The 17026-nt window shown below is 40.4% G+C and overlaps 1 protein-coding gene across 4 annotated transcripts in view; it reads left to right on the forward strand.

Moving 5' to 3' along the window:
* LOC148359176 (teneurin-2-like) overlaps positions 1–17026 on the forward strand; it is a 444001-nt gene that overhangs the window by 335784 nt on the left and 91191 nt on the right. The window lies entirely within an intron of this gene.

Genomic DNA, 17026 nt, shown 5'->3' on the forward strand with positions numbered 1-17026 from the left:
AGCTTAACATTGGTGGCATTTTGAATCAGGTGTGAAGCTTTCTTCTTTGAATCATTTGGTTTGCCCACATGTATCACAAAGGCAATTTATTTTTCGTACTTATAGACATCATTCGGCCCAGTCCAGTAAAGTTGAATGTGTTTCAGAAGCCATGCGTATAAGTCTCCCACTCCTAATGTTTTGGGTTCATACTCTTCTGAAAATACATATTCAACACACTTCTACAAAATATAAAATAATACGTGAAATATTTTTAAAAAAAGTTTTCATTCTAGTGTTTGTCGGATCAGAGTAGCTGACTTTAACTCAAATACCCGTTTTCTGTTTGAAACAGGCAATACACCAAACACGAGATCTATTGATCTTCCTTTTCTTCATCGCCTACATTTTCTTCTTTGTTGCTCTTTTAGCCTGTAAACCTTGCGGCCTTACTTCAAATCCAAGTATTGCACCACTGTTCAAAGAAATATCTTTGATTTGAAATTGATCTTAATCGATATTGCAAAAACATTACATTTACTTTGTGAAAAACTTTAACACAGCTACCTATAGAAATATAACAGTCCTTGGGGACAAAAGGCTTGTTTAGACTACAAGATTTTGAAAATTGTTGGCTGACTCCCAAAATCTCAGATTCCACATGTAAGCAGGAATCCTAGCTATAACTTTTAATCCGTAAGAAGAGCATATGGGTAGCTGGAAAAAATAATTATTTGTTTTGTTTGTCTGGCCCCAATGATAGTGTGATTGTTTAGTCACGCTCCTCATGCGTTATTTTGGTGCCCATAACTCATTTTACCCACACATTTCCCAAGTGTGCACCACTTGTGTGCATCGTACTAATTTATAACAGACAATATTTGTTTACATGATTCACTAGGGAGTGGAACAGGAAGTCAATCAGACGAAACGAGTCTGTGGATGTGGTAGATGTGTTACCTAACCCTTAATCGGCCTTCTACCCCAGCAATGGAACTCATCATAGTGAATTGGTTAAGCCATTGCTGAAGTCGCATCAGCAAAAAGGCGCATCCGTTATCGTCTTCACATGACTTATTTAGATGATGCTACATTATTGATTTTCACATGATTCATATTGAACGTCACCATCCATCCATAGGTCCCCAGCTACCCTGTTTGGATTTGCCCAGAATGTGACTGTGCAAACGGGTGGATATGCCGTTATTTGCTTTGGTGTTTGTATGCTTTCCTGTGTTTCCTCACGTGTGTGTGTGCTTGTATGCGGGAGGTGGTCAGGGCACACTTCACCTCTATGTACAGAGTGCCCTTGAGAGTCTTCCGGAGCAGATCAAGGCCCCTCGCCCCTGGCATTAAGACAGATCCTTTCTCTCCTGGGCTTTCACGGTCACACTGGACTGAACAAGCACATATGGAGCCATGCAGCTGGGGGACGTTACAGAGGGTTGTCCTCCTCAAACATCTTCCCCACCGAGCTCAGAATGCACCTACTGGAGACATAAATGATTTTGCATTTTGCACACCTTTTCCATTAGATAGACGCATTCATTGTCTATCTATCTGTGATGTGGAATAGCAATTTTCATGTATGCCATTATCTAAGGCTAAGTTCCTGAATAACAATTGTCCAGTTTTGCTTTATTCTTATGCATTTAGATTGCCTCATGTAAATTCGTAAAATAGATTTCATCCATTTTCAAGGATGGTGTTTTAAACATTGTTTTTTTTAAATGCTCTGCAATTGTCAGACTGAGTATAATTCAAGATCAATAGCTTATTGTAAGCCTTAATTTAGAAAACTCCAAGGCCGTTTTCAGCTGTTGTAAAGGGATGCTTTTGATGTTTTGTCTGAACCGTGCAGAATTCTAGCCGAGCTGCCAAGCCTGAAACCCTTGTGTTTACCTAGCTTTTTGTTGCTGTAATCGTGCAGCGAGTTTCAGTCGAAAGAGTTCACTGCTCATGAGGGGATTTTCCACATCGGTTTTATCCTCTATTTGTGTATGTTTCTGGAGCATGGTGCTTGCAGGCAGGATTGAACAGAATGCCCAGAGCCATGCAGCATGAAGAGAACCTCTCTCAGGCACTTGCCCAGGAGCCCCCCTCATAAATTACACCGGGACACATGTGCCTGAACAGCACTTTTCTTCCTTGATAGTGCATGTGCCATTTTGTGTGTGTACATAGGATGGTCAAATGGAACTTGCTCTCATTGAGTTTCCATGAATGTAGTGGCTTTTAAAGCATTATGTCTCTCTGGATTTTTCTAGACCTATGTTTCTCGAGAGTGTGCCGCGGGACCTTGTCTCATTAGCTGCAAGGAAATCGTCCAGTGATCAGCAGTGTATCTGTAATGTTCCTCTGGACCTGCAGAGTCAAGCCACCTTTATTTGTATAGCCCTTAAAAATATTCTATTTTTGTACTGGACCAAAAAAAGAGAGATGGAACATACCTCAAGCAATAAGGCATATGCAAGAGTATACATCAAATAAAATTAAGTTTATTTAGATTATCTTTCACCGGGGATGCTATGAAGCCAACTTCAACCCATTTGATATTTGGTTAAAGGTACCAAACGTTCGTATAATCCCTAGTGTTCTGCAAAAGGTCCAGTAAGAAATATGTATAACAGAAATATAAGTTAACATATCAACTTAGCTTTTAGTTGTTTTGAAAAAAAGCATGTATTTTTATATAAATGTATTATAAAAACAAGTTATATTTAACATACAACCCCCAAAAACGCAATGTTATTTCAAAACACTGAAAGGGACAGGGACCTAGTGCCGATCTTTGAAAGGCACTGCAAACCATAAGTCTTATTCAAGACACTTCCTTTACAACAATTTCTGAAGTTGGGCTAAATTATAGCATGTCTTGACAATTGTTGTGAATACAACTCAAAAATAGTATTTTTTGTTCCATTTAAAATGTGTCCTTTAGCTCAAAAAAGAATGAGTAACACTCCCTTAGACCAAACACAAAGCTTTAGACCTTATCAGATATAATCACAAAAAACATATAATTATGACTAAACGGGAGAAGTATGCGTCTCTGTGACAAGATTTTGTCTGCATGGTTTTCGTGTAAGCGTCCTTGTTCTTGGGCTGTTCTTGATGAGGGTAAATTGCCCCCACCTCAATTCAAATGACAAAATGAGAGAGCCTGTTCTCTGTTTGCCCCTCGTCTGCTCCGCTTTTTCCACGCACCACAGCAAAAGAAGAGGTTGTTGCTAGGATACAGGTGAGTGGCTGGCGTGCAGGAGCACATGTGGGTCCGTCATCATGCACGGCAAACTGCCAACATGGAGGAGGGCAAAAGGGGAAAAAAAATGAGAAATGGGTGTAATACAGTCTAGAGCAGAGAGGGCAAATGGGAAGACGGGAGATGCTTCACTGTCACCATGTTGGCAAAACTTAAGGGGAACGGAAAAGAGAATTGATGACTTAAGACAGAGACGAGTGAGACTGGGGCTGCTATGCGAAAGTGAGTTGCTCAAAAAGGGTTTGTGCCTTGATTCCAAGAGAATTGGCATCAAAAAATGGAGGCTGGTTGAGGAGAGAAGAGTGAAAGGGGAGGCAGCTTTCCGACGTTATGTCGCATGGAATAGCAGTCGGACTAGTGTTTGTTAACTGACAGGCAACAGCGAACCGAGGGAGTTTGACAGAGTTAGAATAAGGACATAGCTACTGTAGACGGCCTGGTTGGCAAGATAACCAGTGTTGGACGTATTACTTTAAAAAAGTAACTAGTTATAGGTACTCACTGCTTATTTCAAAAAGTAACTGATTTTACACTTAAAGTGCAACAGAAATCAATAGTAAACAATATGACAAAATAACACTCAGCAGTAAACAATATAAACACGTTAACACTGAAAATCACAGGAAATGAAATTAAAATACTCATAAATGTTCACAAAAAATGTAAATACAAATCAATCTTAACCTTTTTTTGCTCAATAAATTTAAAGCCAACAACAAAGAATCCCCCAAAATCCATATTGACCAATCATAAGGGAAAATAAGGCGTCCCAGAGGGTACCAGCTCTTGTTTGGTGGGGGAAACTGCTCCCTTTATTCACTTCCCATAAAGATGTCTCGTTCACGAACGACACAAGTCAGATGCCGCAGCAATGACAATAGCACTGTCGAATATAGAGCTTACATTTTTCGCAACTACGCCCTCATCGCCTTTTCTTTCGCAGTGTTGCTATCTAACTATATGTGTTGGGGCTGAAAACAACGTCATGTTTGTGGGGGCATGCCACCATTGGCGTTATGCAGCTACAGTAACACACCACTTTTGACCGTCAGTAGTGGTAGAACGAATAATTAGTTACATTACCCCGTTACTGAAAAAATAATGATTTATAACGTTATTCCCACCACTGAAAATGAGTCAGACAAATATGAAGATCTAAAATGAACAGAGTGGAAAGAAAACTTTTTTGTCCACAAATGAAAGATGGAGGTCATTGACAATAATTGTGCAAGGCTGTTTACATACGTACACACACAATCTTATGGTCTCAGCCTCCACTACATGAGTAAACGTGCTTGTGGTTGCTCATATCAACTTAGAAGGTGTGTTTGTTTGTTGATGGCCTAATATGTGGCACGCTCCTGACGATGTTATCCTGACTGGGAAATGACACACAAACACACTCAAAAAAGGGGCGTCTAGTGTTGGACTTACACAGTAGGGGCATTTCTCCCGTATCTTACTGAAGCCTGACTCCCCAATCTCTCCCCTTTGAGCCTCCACTCACATTACCAAACCTTGCCCAGGCCTAGTTGCCTCTAAAATATACCTCATTACATTGAATTAGGCACGTTGAGAAGTCGTTATAAGCGGGTGGTTGTTTGGTCAACTAAGCAGAGCTCTCCAGAGCAAAATCAACAAAACTGTAGCACAACATTGGTCTGATGGATTGCTATACACTTCAAATGTACGTACGTGACGACATGATTACTGTGCAGTTCCCCTTGGGACTCCTCTCGTGGTAGCAAGCCTGCTTGGGCATGATATGATAGTCATAGTGTGAGTGCCCCTGTTCATGAGTTTAAGGACGCATTCTTTCCAAGGTGTTTCCTACGTTAGGTCATCTAGAAGAAAATTACATTTGTTTCAATTATGCCCAGCTGTCATCAATACAAGTACTAAGAACAAGATTTTTGTTAAATGAAATTGGCACCAAAAAACAAAGTCAATTTGTAAATTGATCGACTGACCTGCTTAAATTGGCTCCTAATTATTTTCTGTTGGTCTCGTTAAATGACTTGATTACATCACTCGTACAACAGTTTGGATGCAACAATTTTTATCTTACAGTGCCGTACAAAAATATTAAATTGAGTTGAAAACCATACGCCACTATCATAAGTGACCAGAGCAACAAGAGTGCTAAAGCTAGTGTCTAAAGTGCATTTTAGGTGTTCTAGCAGCATTTGAGCAGAGGTGACTGCTGCCTTAAAATACAATGTATTGTTTTTTATTTTTTTGTTGTTGTTGTTTTTCTGTTAAGTCAGTTTCCAGTATACCAGAATAGTTCCCTCATGGTGCTGTTTATATGCAAAACTATGAGGCCCTGATTTATCACCTGAGTGACCCGTGTTGGAGACTCAAAAATATGAATCATATCACTCCCCTGTTGTTAAGTGTTGGAATTGAGTAATCTTGCACAGATTGCGCTTTATTTGTATCTTTTTTTTTTTTTTTTTATTCCCGCACTTTGCGTCACAAGATTGACCGTTTTCAGATGGTCATTGCTCTCATAACCTAAACTAAGATGGAAAAGCAACCTTGCAGGCTGGAAAATGTCTTACATCTCAACACCAAAGCTTCCACAACGTGGCTCCTTTCCAGCCTTTGCTCCTTGACCTCAAAGTCCCCTCTCCATCTACATGTGGCTTTCCTTCTGCTTATCCAAGGTAGAACAGCTAGAGGTCAGGATGTGTCGCTCATGCCAACGTCTGTGAGAAGGTGTGTGCATAGTGTGTCCTTGTCCTCATCCTTTTACTGTGACTGTGTACAAAGGTGCGGTCACATTTGGGCATATGGTAATAAGCGGGAACCTGGGCATGAGGTTCAGCCGTGGCGCTGGTGTCTGTAGCAGAAGGGCCTGTCGTACTGAGAAAGGTTAGATTCTTACCACACTTTGCCAGTCCAGAAATCAGGCAAGGCCATAAACAAGGTGTTCCACCATCTGCAACAGAGGGGATAAACGGCTATTTCCATTTTCCAACTTATACAAGCAGACAGCTTGGGAAAGTGTTTGTCAAATCAGCCGGCCATAAGTCATCTGGTTGAATAAGATTGTATGCTCTGATTAGCTCATTAACCCACAACACTCTTTATCAGCATCCTTGTCAACGCCATGGTCAGGCAATGTTTGTCTTTCTTGCATTAGTGTGCAAGACCCTGTTTATTCATTTATTTACTCATTCATGTATTCATTAGTGTGGGTCTTATCGTAGCTCAATTGTGAGTGCAATTAGCCCCACAGTGCTCCACTAGTCCTGTGTTGCAAACAGCAGAGGGATGAGAGAAAACATTTTCCTCTCCTATCGGCCTTCCAAACATGTTCTGCCTTCATTCGTCCTTAATTCCCCCACCCTCCCTCATTCTCTCTTGGTCTCTGATCTGTGATAAGATAGCATAGTTCCTCATATCCTGTTTCTAATACAGATCGATGAGAGGGAGAGGGCTGTTAGGATGAATGTGTTGTGGCAGAATGGGTTGATTCCAAACACAGAAAGCAGAGGATGACCGATGCAGAGGAGGCAGTGAAGGATAAGGTAGAGATATCTGAGAGGAAATGAGGATTCAGAAAGGGCAACGTTGCCCAGATTCATTTTTCTTTTCATTTAGCTATTCGTGCAAAAACAGTCTGTGCATGCGCGGGCACGTTTGCATTGAGCTGTCTTGGTTCCAATAAGGAAACCACTTCAGCCGCGCGATTGACTAACTTCCTGTTCTACCGTGCCGTGTAGGTGGAGGAGCTGCGGTGTTGCAGCCTGTTTCAGTTGGGTTGCATCAGCTGGGTGGGAAGGTCCCATCGGGGTTGCTGTGTTGGGGTGTAGCTTTGTGTCTGCTTATCTGGGTGCTTGTTATGAGGAAGAGAATATTAAGTTTTCCGCGTGCCTTCGTTGGAGGTAGAAAAATTACCTTTATTTGCGTATAGAGCTCCCAGAAGTAATGCTACCTTTTTCATAGGAAGGCTCTAGCAGCACGAGAAAGAAAATTGATTTGATCAGGGGATGATGATATGTTATAGATATTCAAAATCACCCAAAAATGTATAAGGTATAGCACTGTTTTTCTCATCACTGTTTACCAATTGATTACTTTTAAAATCAAACTTTTTCGGTGAAAGTCAACCCAAAGATGTCCATTTCTGGCAGTGGCCATTTTAAGAATGTTGTCTGTTTATTTATTTGACCAGTATATTTGCTCCTTATCGATGTTAATTAATAACGTTCAAGGTATATAAACATATAGAATTACTCCAAAAGATTCTGCAATCTAACATCATTTATGCACAGTTTTATAGCTACTCTTAATACAACACTCGTAAATGAGGACCATATTCTTACTCAAGTCGGGTTAAAGGTTTACTCTTTCAATTTTAAATTACCATTATTATTGAGTACCTTAAAAGTGTTTTAAATAAAGAGCATAATCAAAAACCTTATGTTCACTGAGGTAGTGTTAAAAGTTTACTCATTTTGTGTTAAAATAACACAATTACTAAGTATCTTATAATAGTCTTAAGTTATCATTTCAATAGTAACGTTTTAACTCTACTACCGAGTACCTTATAATAGTGTTAATAATTAAAGGATTACATTTTAACACAAATTAATTAAACATGTGGTCCTAATATTTGAGTGTTTCATAGACACTGGGAATTGTACTGCATATGTGTTTTCTTAATCTTTGTTCTGTGTTTTGTAAAAATAATGTACACAAAATACAAAAAAAGGTTTATTTTTCATTTTAGTGAAGATGGCATCAAAAACAGTCAGGCTTTAGCAAGCAACCAATCACTGTGTTCAGCTTGTAGAGGCATGATTGGTCACTAGCTGAAGCCTGAACATGATTAATTTCCTCTTCACTCCACACCAACTTTCAAAAGGCCTGTCCCCAAAGATGAATAAAAGCAGTGGGGTATTGCTTCTCAAATTACACTTTAGGAAACATAAAATGCAGTGTCAAGACTAATAATAGACAATACAGCATATTACTGTTAAAAAAAAGGTTTGGCCGTTTCTGATTTTAGGGTATCAATAAAGCTCAGTTCTGATTGTTAAAAATGTCATCCATCCATTCATTATCTGCACCGCTTATCCTTAGTAGGGTCGCGGGGGTGCTGGAGCCCATTCCAGCTATCTTCGGGCAGTGGGCAGTGGAGACTCTGAACTGGTTGCCAGGCAGTCGGAGGGCACACAGAGACATCCAACTCACTCGCTCATTCACACCGAGGGACAATTTGGACCGGCCAATTAACCTGATATGCATGTTTATGGAATGTGGGAAGAAACCAGAGTGCCCGGAGGAAATCAGCGCAAGCACGGGGAGAACATGCAAACATGTTAAAAATGTCATCCATCCATTCATTATCTGCACCGCTTATTCTTAGTAGGGTCGCAGGGTTGCTGGATCCCATTCCAGCTATCTTCGGGCAGCGGACAGGGGAGAGTCTGAACTGGTTGCCGGGCAGTCGCAGGGCACACAGAGACATCCAACTCAATCGCTCATCCAGACCGAGGGACAATTTGGCCTGTCCAATTAACCTGATATGCATGTTTATGGAATGTGGGAAGAAACCAGAGTGCCCGGAGGAAATCCACGCATGCACGGGGAGAACATGCAAACTCTGCACAGGAAGGTTCGATCTCATGACCTCAGAACTGTGCCGCACACGCGCTAACCACTGTGCCGCTGTGCTGCCCTGTTCAAAATTTGAAAACATATTTTTGCAAATATGCATTAACTACATATGCTATCAATTTTAAGTATTTTAGGCCTGTGACGAAAAACACCATTTGACCATTCTACAAAACTGCAAAATACAAACCACAATGGAACAAAATATCGTATCAAATAAATAGCTCTCTTCAAGAGCCACTTGAAATTCAACATTCACATTAGTAAAGGGTGATGGTCTTGGCGATGAGGCCGTCTGGTAATGAAACATGCAAGTTTTTCCTAAACTAATTTACAGGATAGAGGGCTGGTCCCAGCTACAATTAGCAGCCTAATAGATTCAGAGTTGTTCATTTAGTGGCAAGTTCAAACAGTTAATATGCATTTATTTGGATGACCATAAGCGATGCCAGAGAAACTTGAGCTACCTTTGTGTGTTCTTAGGAAGGATTTTGCATACCCCAACCAGTTTTTATGTTGTTGCATTGCAACGGTTTATTTGCAATAGCAAACGTTTCACTAATGAATTATGAGAGTGACAATTAAACCCTAACTCTATTAAAGGTGAGACTATGAAATGTTGCACAGGATATGGAGATTAGATGTAAACATACCATCGCACACATGTTGCTCTTATTTCCTAATGCTCCTGACCACTTGAGAAGTTATATGTTTGTGTTTCTTTTCAGGAAAAAAATGGTTTCTTTGACATTACTGCTTCGTGACAATAGAGATTGATGAACAGTTACAAAACGTTTGAGTTCTGTTTTAAATGTCAGACCAAAAGTCACTTCAAAGTCCCTTTTTTTATCCCCTTGTTCCTTCATTTGCAGTGTCCCCTCATTTGTCCAGCTAAAAACTCACAGTATGGGGATAATGGGCAATTAATTGTTCAGTTACCCTAGTTTTTTAAGGTTCACAATCACAGAACCCTTAACAGGGTGGGTTGTCAGGGCACCACTGAGGACGCAACTCTGAACAGCTTTCATGTCATTTAACGACTGATCGAACAAGGAATTTATATGTTGGTGTGACAGCTGCAAAATCGTTAAATTCTAACTGGCCTTACTTAGTGGTTCAGAGGTCTCAACTCAAAAAAAATTAATGTTGCAAGTCGATGACACAAAAAACGGATGGGTTAATTAATCACAATAATTATTTATAAAACATTGTGTGGACAGCAAATAAAATAAAGGATTTACAATGAAACTGTAATAGTGACTAAAATGTTCTTACTCCCATTTGAAATGCCAGATTCTACAGACTATAAGATGCAAGGTGCACCTTCCAAAAACTGCCTTAGTGAAATATCTCCATTTATATGCCACTTTGGACTATCAAGTAACATAAGAGCAAAAAATATGTCAGGTAGAGGAAAAAAAATATTTGATAGAACAGAAACTATCAATAATGAAATCTTGTTTCACCATTAAAATTAATTGAAAATGTATCATTTATAAATGGTCACCATACAAATAAGCATTTTGTCGTTATGAAGCATTTCCAATTTTGTCTTATGGTATAAAAGTCGCTCCAGATTGATTATATGGCACAGTTTTAAATTCCTGGAAAACCTTTTGGTAGTTTTGTGTGCCTTACATTTCGGAAAAAAACAGTAAATTAAAAAATAACCAAGGAACTTGATGGTAAGTGTAAACTTATCGTGTGCCCTCCTCTCCTCGTGTGTGGGTGTGTGTGTGTGTATCAGTTTATTTCCTTTTAGAATAAAGTTCTAAGTCAAGCTTTGCGTCCAAGCTCTACTTTAATCTAAAACATTCAACGGAAAATACAGTGAGACCGACACTATACCAAAAATGATTAAAAAAAATACACAAAGCAATTACTATGTCAATAAAATAGGTCAAAAATATATATCTACAAAATAATATTTTGGAGAGACTTACAGACACGAAGCACAACAATTAAAGAAACAGCTGTTGATGGTGATGATGCCATGAGTAAATGGGAATGACTTACTAACCTGAACCAAGACGGCCCCTAATGTGACATCAGTTCCTGTTTGAGAGTCTCCTTCAAAATAAATATGGCAGAGAAAAAAGATTTTCATTTTTGGCATTAATTGTGTTAACTGGTTTGTTCGACAGTTGAGTGAATGTAGTTTTGTGTCATGATTGCTTATTCAAGGCACCTGTGACTGCCCAATTGGCGCCAACAGCCCTGAGAGCTGATTGGCTAATAGACTCTTTTTAAACCCCCGGCTTACAAGAGAACCCTGTCAGTTCATTGCGAACCGACGCTCCCAGCTCGGCAAGCTCTCACTTTCAGACACTTTTCCTGCCCTGTTTTTCTCTGCCTGATACCCGTTGCCAACCTGTTTCCGGACCTGATTCTGCCCTGTTCTGCCATCCCGACATCTGACCTGTTTTGCCCCACTACCTGCCTGACACCTGTTGCCGACCTTGTTTCTGAACTCGATACCGCCCTTGCTCTCCCGTCCCGGCTAACGACTAGTATTCCTGCAAATCTACGACCACCCTTGCTCAACACAGAAGTGCCACTTCCACGTCCCCAGCCACCTGATACCCTTGTCCGTCAAAAATCGGATTGTGGAAGCAAGCCCTACTCTCCCTCTTTATTAATAAAACTGAGTAAATGAGCCTTATTGGGTCCTGTGTCTGTTTCTGGTCCGTGACAGTTTTGCACCTTAACCAAATCACCACGCTATACAAACTCAACACCGCCCTTTAGCGTCCGGAGGGAGCATTCGGTTTACTTTTATTTAAAAAAAGCATAACTTTTGACAGAAACAACCTAGAGACTTGCTTCTTTTTTGACATACTTAAAAATGAATGGCAGGCTGGATTGAATTATCCAACGGTCTGGGTCAAGCCCATGGGCTGTATGTTTGACATAGCTGCTCTAAGTATTTCGAAAAAAAGAAGAATCTTTGTGTTCCATCTATTTCAATCTATTTGAATTTGAATGTTCTTGCTTCTCTGACAATAAATGCATTTATCAAAGCTTATTTTGATTAACTTGGAGCATTATAGCATTTGTTACAGTGTCTGTAGTCAACTTTTAAAATGTAAAATGAAAGACAAAGTAGGGGCATTTCTCCCGTATCTTACTGAAGCCTGACTCCCCAATCTCTCCCCTTTGAGCCTCCACTCACATTACCAAACCTTGCCCAGGCCTAGTTGCCTCTAAAATATACCTCATTACATTGAATTAGGCACGTTGAGAAGTCGTTATAAGCGGGTGGTTGTTTGGTCAACTAAGCAGAGCTCTCCAGAGCAAAATCAACAAAACTGTAGCACAACATTGGTCTGATGGATTGCTATACACTTCAAATGTACGTACGTGACGACATGATTACTGTGCAGTTCCCCTTGGGACTCCTCTTTTAAAATGTAAAATGAAAGACAAAGAGAAATTGAACCTGTTTTCGAAGGAAATACTTGGGAGGAGGTGATCATTTCCAGCTCTAGAACACTTGACTCATATTCCTCCAAAAAGTCGCCTCTTCCTTCATTTCCACTTTGCATTATACTCGAATGAAGGAATCAATTTACATCCTTTTCACACGATACGTAGGATTTACTTAACACACAATAGCGACATTGTATTTCAGTCTGAGCGGCCATGTTGTGGACCACTTACTGTCAGACAATGAATCATAACTGTTTGTTTCCCCTACCAGTCAATTCATATGGAGCCATTTGTCGCTTAAATCTTCTCCTCCTGCCTCTCGTCTGCATAGCCCTTATTCATCCGCTCTTTTTCCTGCGACATCATCTCCAGCCTCTTTTCTTGCGGTTTTTCGTCCCCTGGGGAATGTGTACATTAATATTCTCTTAGTTCTTGCTGTCTTTACATATTCTCTCTGTTCCTCTTTTTATTGCGGATGTTAGGGAAGCGTGACAAGATTTCCTCCTCGAGCCCCTGACCATTGGCCTCCTCCTTTTCCCCAGCTCTCCACTCTCCTCCATCCTCTCGCCCTTACTCATTCTTTTGTGTCACAGCATCACGTGCGCCGCTGCTTCACATGCTGTCTTTTGCAGATGATACCAGCAAGCACTTTGCCTGTCTGAATTATGCATCGAGATTACATAAAAACCCCATGAAGCATCTGATCTATTTTTAATCCATCGACTTTGCTTGTTGAACCTGCTTCTCTATGATCGTGTGTATGTATGTGTGTGACAAAATGAGTAAAAAGGGGAGAGGGAAAGTTGAAACAACAGAAAATAATATAATTCTCCATTTCACTTGAATTTTTGGTGTCTTCACAAACAGGAAAAAGAGAAAACAATAATTGCAGCGAATGGTATTCCAAAAAGAAATACCGTATTTTCTGCTTAAAAGGTGCACCTAAAACCGACCTGATTTTCCAGAAATTTGAACGTTGGCCTCATATTCCTGGTATGTTTATACACGGAAAAACATGATACATAAAATTTGAAGAGTGTGGTTACAATAAATTGCTACTAAATACAATAACCATTTATAAAATAACTGATTACTGTATTTTACACATTATGAGGCGCACCAGATTATAGAGCGCAGCTCCAAAAACTGTCTTGTCATACATTTTCATATAAAGGCACACTGTACTATAAGACACATGGAGTTAAAACTACAGTCAGAGCTCCTGTAGTTATCCGTGTATTACCGTTGCACATTTTATATTCATTTTTCTCTAGTGATTTAAGATCTAGTATTAGTTTTGTCTCGCGCCGCTGCAGACCGATGCGGAGGTCAGGCTCATTTCTGAAGAGTGGAATGACGCTTTACACCAAAAAACAACAGTGACCAGATAATGAAGGTGCTGTATCTGAGTCAGATCAGGTGGCTTCTCTTGCCGCTGGCAAACATGCAAACCAATATCTTTTTCATGTGGGGGAGAAAATCCCTGTCCAAAGAAAACTGCCTGGAGATGGGTGGGAACTGCCAGGCTCTACTTGCCCAAGACACACCACAGGAAAGTGGTGTCCCGACGAGTCAGACGATTAAGAGATCTGTGAACTGTGTTATATTAGTGCAATTATTGACAAATCAATTAGAAAAATGTCACTGACCAATTCGCAAAACATTGCATGCAACAGGACGACCTTCTGTTTCCTCCATAAACTGACATTAATTTCTGGCGCCGTAAATTTTTTTTTACAGTGAAATGAAATGTGAAGCTTTGTACTGTAAAATCTGTATAACTGGTTGTCTAGTGGTTAGGTTGGCACTCCAAAGTGACTCCCTAGCTTCTTTAGGAAAAAAAAGTTTGATAATGGAAAGAAATATGGTTACTATGAGAAGACGAACATTACACAAACTCCTTTTTTGTTTTTCAATGAATGCAGATATTTAGAGATCACTTATCCACATGTGTCATCGGGGCACCAATGAGGACTCAACAGTCCCTGGCCTGTTCTCGGGCCACGGCAAAGTTGTCACCAGTCCATTCCTTAATGTTCTTTTTCGATCTTCCTCTGCTTCTACCCCCTTGGACTTTTCCCTGGAGAATTCTCTTGGTCAGTTCTGATGATCTTGTGACATGACCATACCACTGAAGTTTTCGTCTACCCACAGGTGACAACAGTTCATCGTAATGTGCCCTCTGATGGTGTTGCGTACCATTTTGTTTGTCACACGGGCTAAGTAGCTGATGCTTAGAAGTTTCCTGTAGATTGCATCTCCATGTCCTGGATTTTCCTTTTTTAGTTTTGCTGTGAGAGTCCATGTCTTGCAAGCGTAGAGGGGGGCGGCAGTAGCTCAGGAGGTAGAGCGCTCGTCTTGGGATCAAGGTGTGAGAGATGATCATTATTAAGACTGTTTAATGGCTATATTTGCGCAGATAAAATACATGTATATAGTTTAAATTCTACATGTTAACGGCAGAGAAAAGAACTCACGTCCTTCCTGGGTGTCCACAGAGAGAGAGGTTTATTTTGCGTCAGAGAGATCAGTGCACACAAGAACATGACTTCAAAATAAAAGAATACAAGATTGATAAACGTACAAGAGATATAATTACACTCATTATTGAAACATTACTTTGCGTGTGTGTGTGTATGAGAAACATTGTTTTTATATTTAGTAATATAAAAACAAGCTAATTACCTTGAGGCAGAAATTCAAGAGATTTACATTGAAACCCCGACAAAGGGATCACAGTTCAAATCCCGGCTTGTCCGTGTTACATGTCGAAGTGTCCTTGGGTAAGACACTGAACCCCTAATACCCCCAATAAGCAGGTTAGCGTCTTACATGGCTGCAATACGAGGCCGCTATTGGGAAATGTGGAGCACATTGTAAAGCGCTTTGGGAAGTCATTGACTTGAAAAGCGCTATAAAAATGCAGATCATTAAATGCAGATCATTAGAGGAAGATAGAAGTAACCAGTGCTTGCATGAGTCTTATCTTAGATTTCACTGCTATGTTCTCGTCCCTCCAAATGGTTTTAAGTTTAGCAAGTGTGGCTTTGGTGTAAGCTATCCTGGCCATTATTTTTGGCTCTGACTGGCTTCTGATATGACAGCTTTAAAATATTTAAACTTACTGACAGGTTCTAGCCCTCTACGGTTGATGGTGATGTTTTTGGTGATACCTTGGGAATTGTTGGTCATTACTTATGTCTTTTTCTGTGCTGATATCCATTCCATACTTAGTTGTTGCATTGTCTGGGCGATTGACCAGATCTCTGAGTTCCTGTTTGTCTCCTGCCAATCCGGCAATAACATCAGCATAGCGGAGTTTAGTGATGTTGTTTGGGGGACATTCTCATTATTTTTGGTTGCCAACCCTTGAATTAGAGCAACAACACAAAAACAGTAGTTTCATGCACTGAAAATACTCCCTTATTGCAAAGACACCTGTTGTGCAGTATCACCCTGACCTAGGCAAGCAGTGCCTTCTACGGGTGACTTTTGTCTCTCTCACAATGCAAAATGTCAATCAAGAAGAGCACATGCACACTGCTGAGCAAAGTGCATGTCAGTTAGCTGCATTGTTGATGATGACCTAGATTAAACAGAACCTTCACAATACACTTAGAGTTGCATACACTTTGTCTGATTCAATAGGTAATCTTCCCATCTACTTCTCTCCGATAGCATCTGTGTGTCACTGAATTTTGCAAGCCTGTGCTATCTAAGGTTAGGGCAGGCAACAGATAAGAAGGAAAAAAGGGTGACGTAAATGGCAAAGAGGGACACAAACGAAGGTCGACGTGATGAGAGAAAGGGCGAGAGGTGGTTATAAGAGACAAGAAAGGACGGTGTCCTCCCTTCACCGTCTGCCCAGTCACACTTGCTCTTGTCCCTTCCGCCAAGGGGATAAAAAAGAGCTGACAGTGGTAGAGGCCAGGCATATAGCCCAGGTGTCAGCACCTCGCATCGCCTGGGAGCATGGGAGAAAGGGATGAATGAATAATAAAGAAGACACCAAAGAAAGGGGAAAAAAACAGACAACTAAGGATGAGATGTCTAGAGTGCGAATGGGTGTGCCCTGGCAGCAAATCCTGAAGCTACATACACTTTTTTCTTAGTAACGTTTACACACCTCTCTGTTCGTGTAAAGCCTTGACAAGTGGAGAAAAAAAATTGGCAAGAGCAAAATTGATTCCTGTGTTTCTGATGCAGGTGTTGCAGACTTTTCATAGCGTGCAGCTGCCTGAGTTTGTGAGTCATATGTAACAACTGTATTAAACTTTATATAATCTATTGCCACATATCCCACCCTGGCCCTACATATAGACCCAGAAGTTGTGAAACTGCATTGGCTGCATTGCCAAGGGGTTTGGTGAGTTAGTCTCAGGGGCCAAACCGAGTTAAAGACCCTGACTCCACTCATATGAATTTTGATGTAGGTCTTCACGCTATATTACTTGACGTCTTAGTGCTGCAGTGAATTTGGTGCATTGCTCTTAAAGCTCTACGTCAGTTATTGTTTTATTAATACTTTATAGAAGGGGTCAGGAACCTTTTTGACCCAAAGACCCTTGAAAACAAAATATTTTGATTTTTTTTTGAGAGAGAAAGAAATGCTCACCATATATTCTAACAAAATTTAACAAAATTGTCAAACCCGCTTTCCAGACAAAAGATAATTTTTCAGAGCATGTTATTTGACTGTGTGGCGTTTGATGGTTTGATGACATTTAT

The sequence above is a fragment of the Urocampus carinirostris genome, chromosome 9, assembly GCF_059441175.1.
Source record: "Urocampus carinirostris isolate Australia breed hairy pipefish chromosome 9, RoL_Ucar_1.0, whole genome shotgun sequence".
In the NCBI taxonomy this organism is placed as follows: Eukaryota; Metazoa; Chordata; class Actinopteri; order Syngnathiformes; family Syngnathidae; genus Urocampus; species Urocampus carinirostris.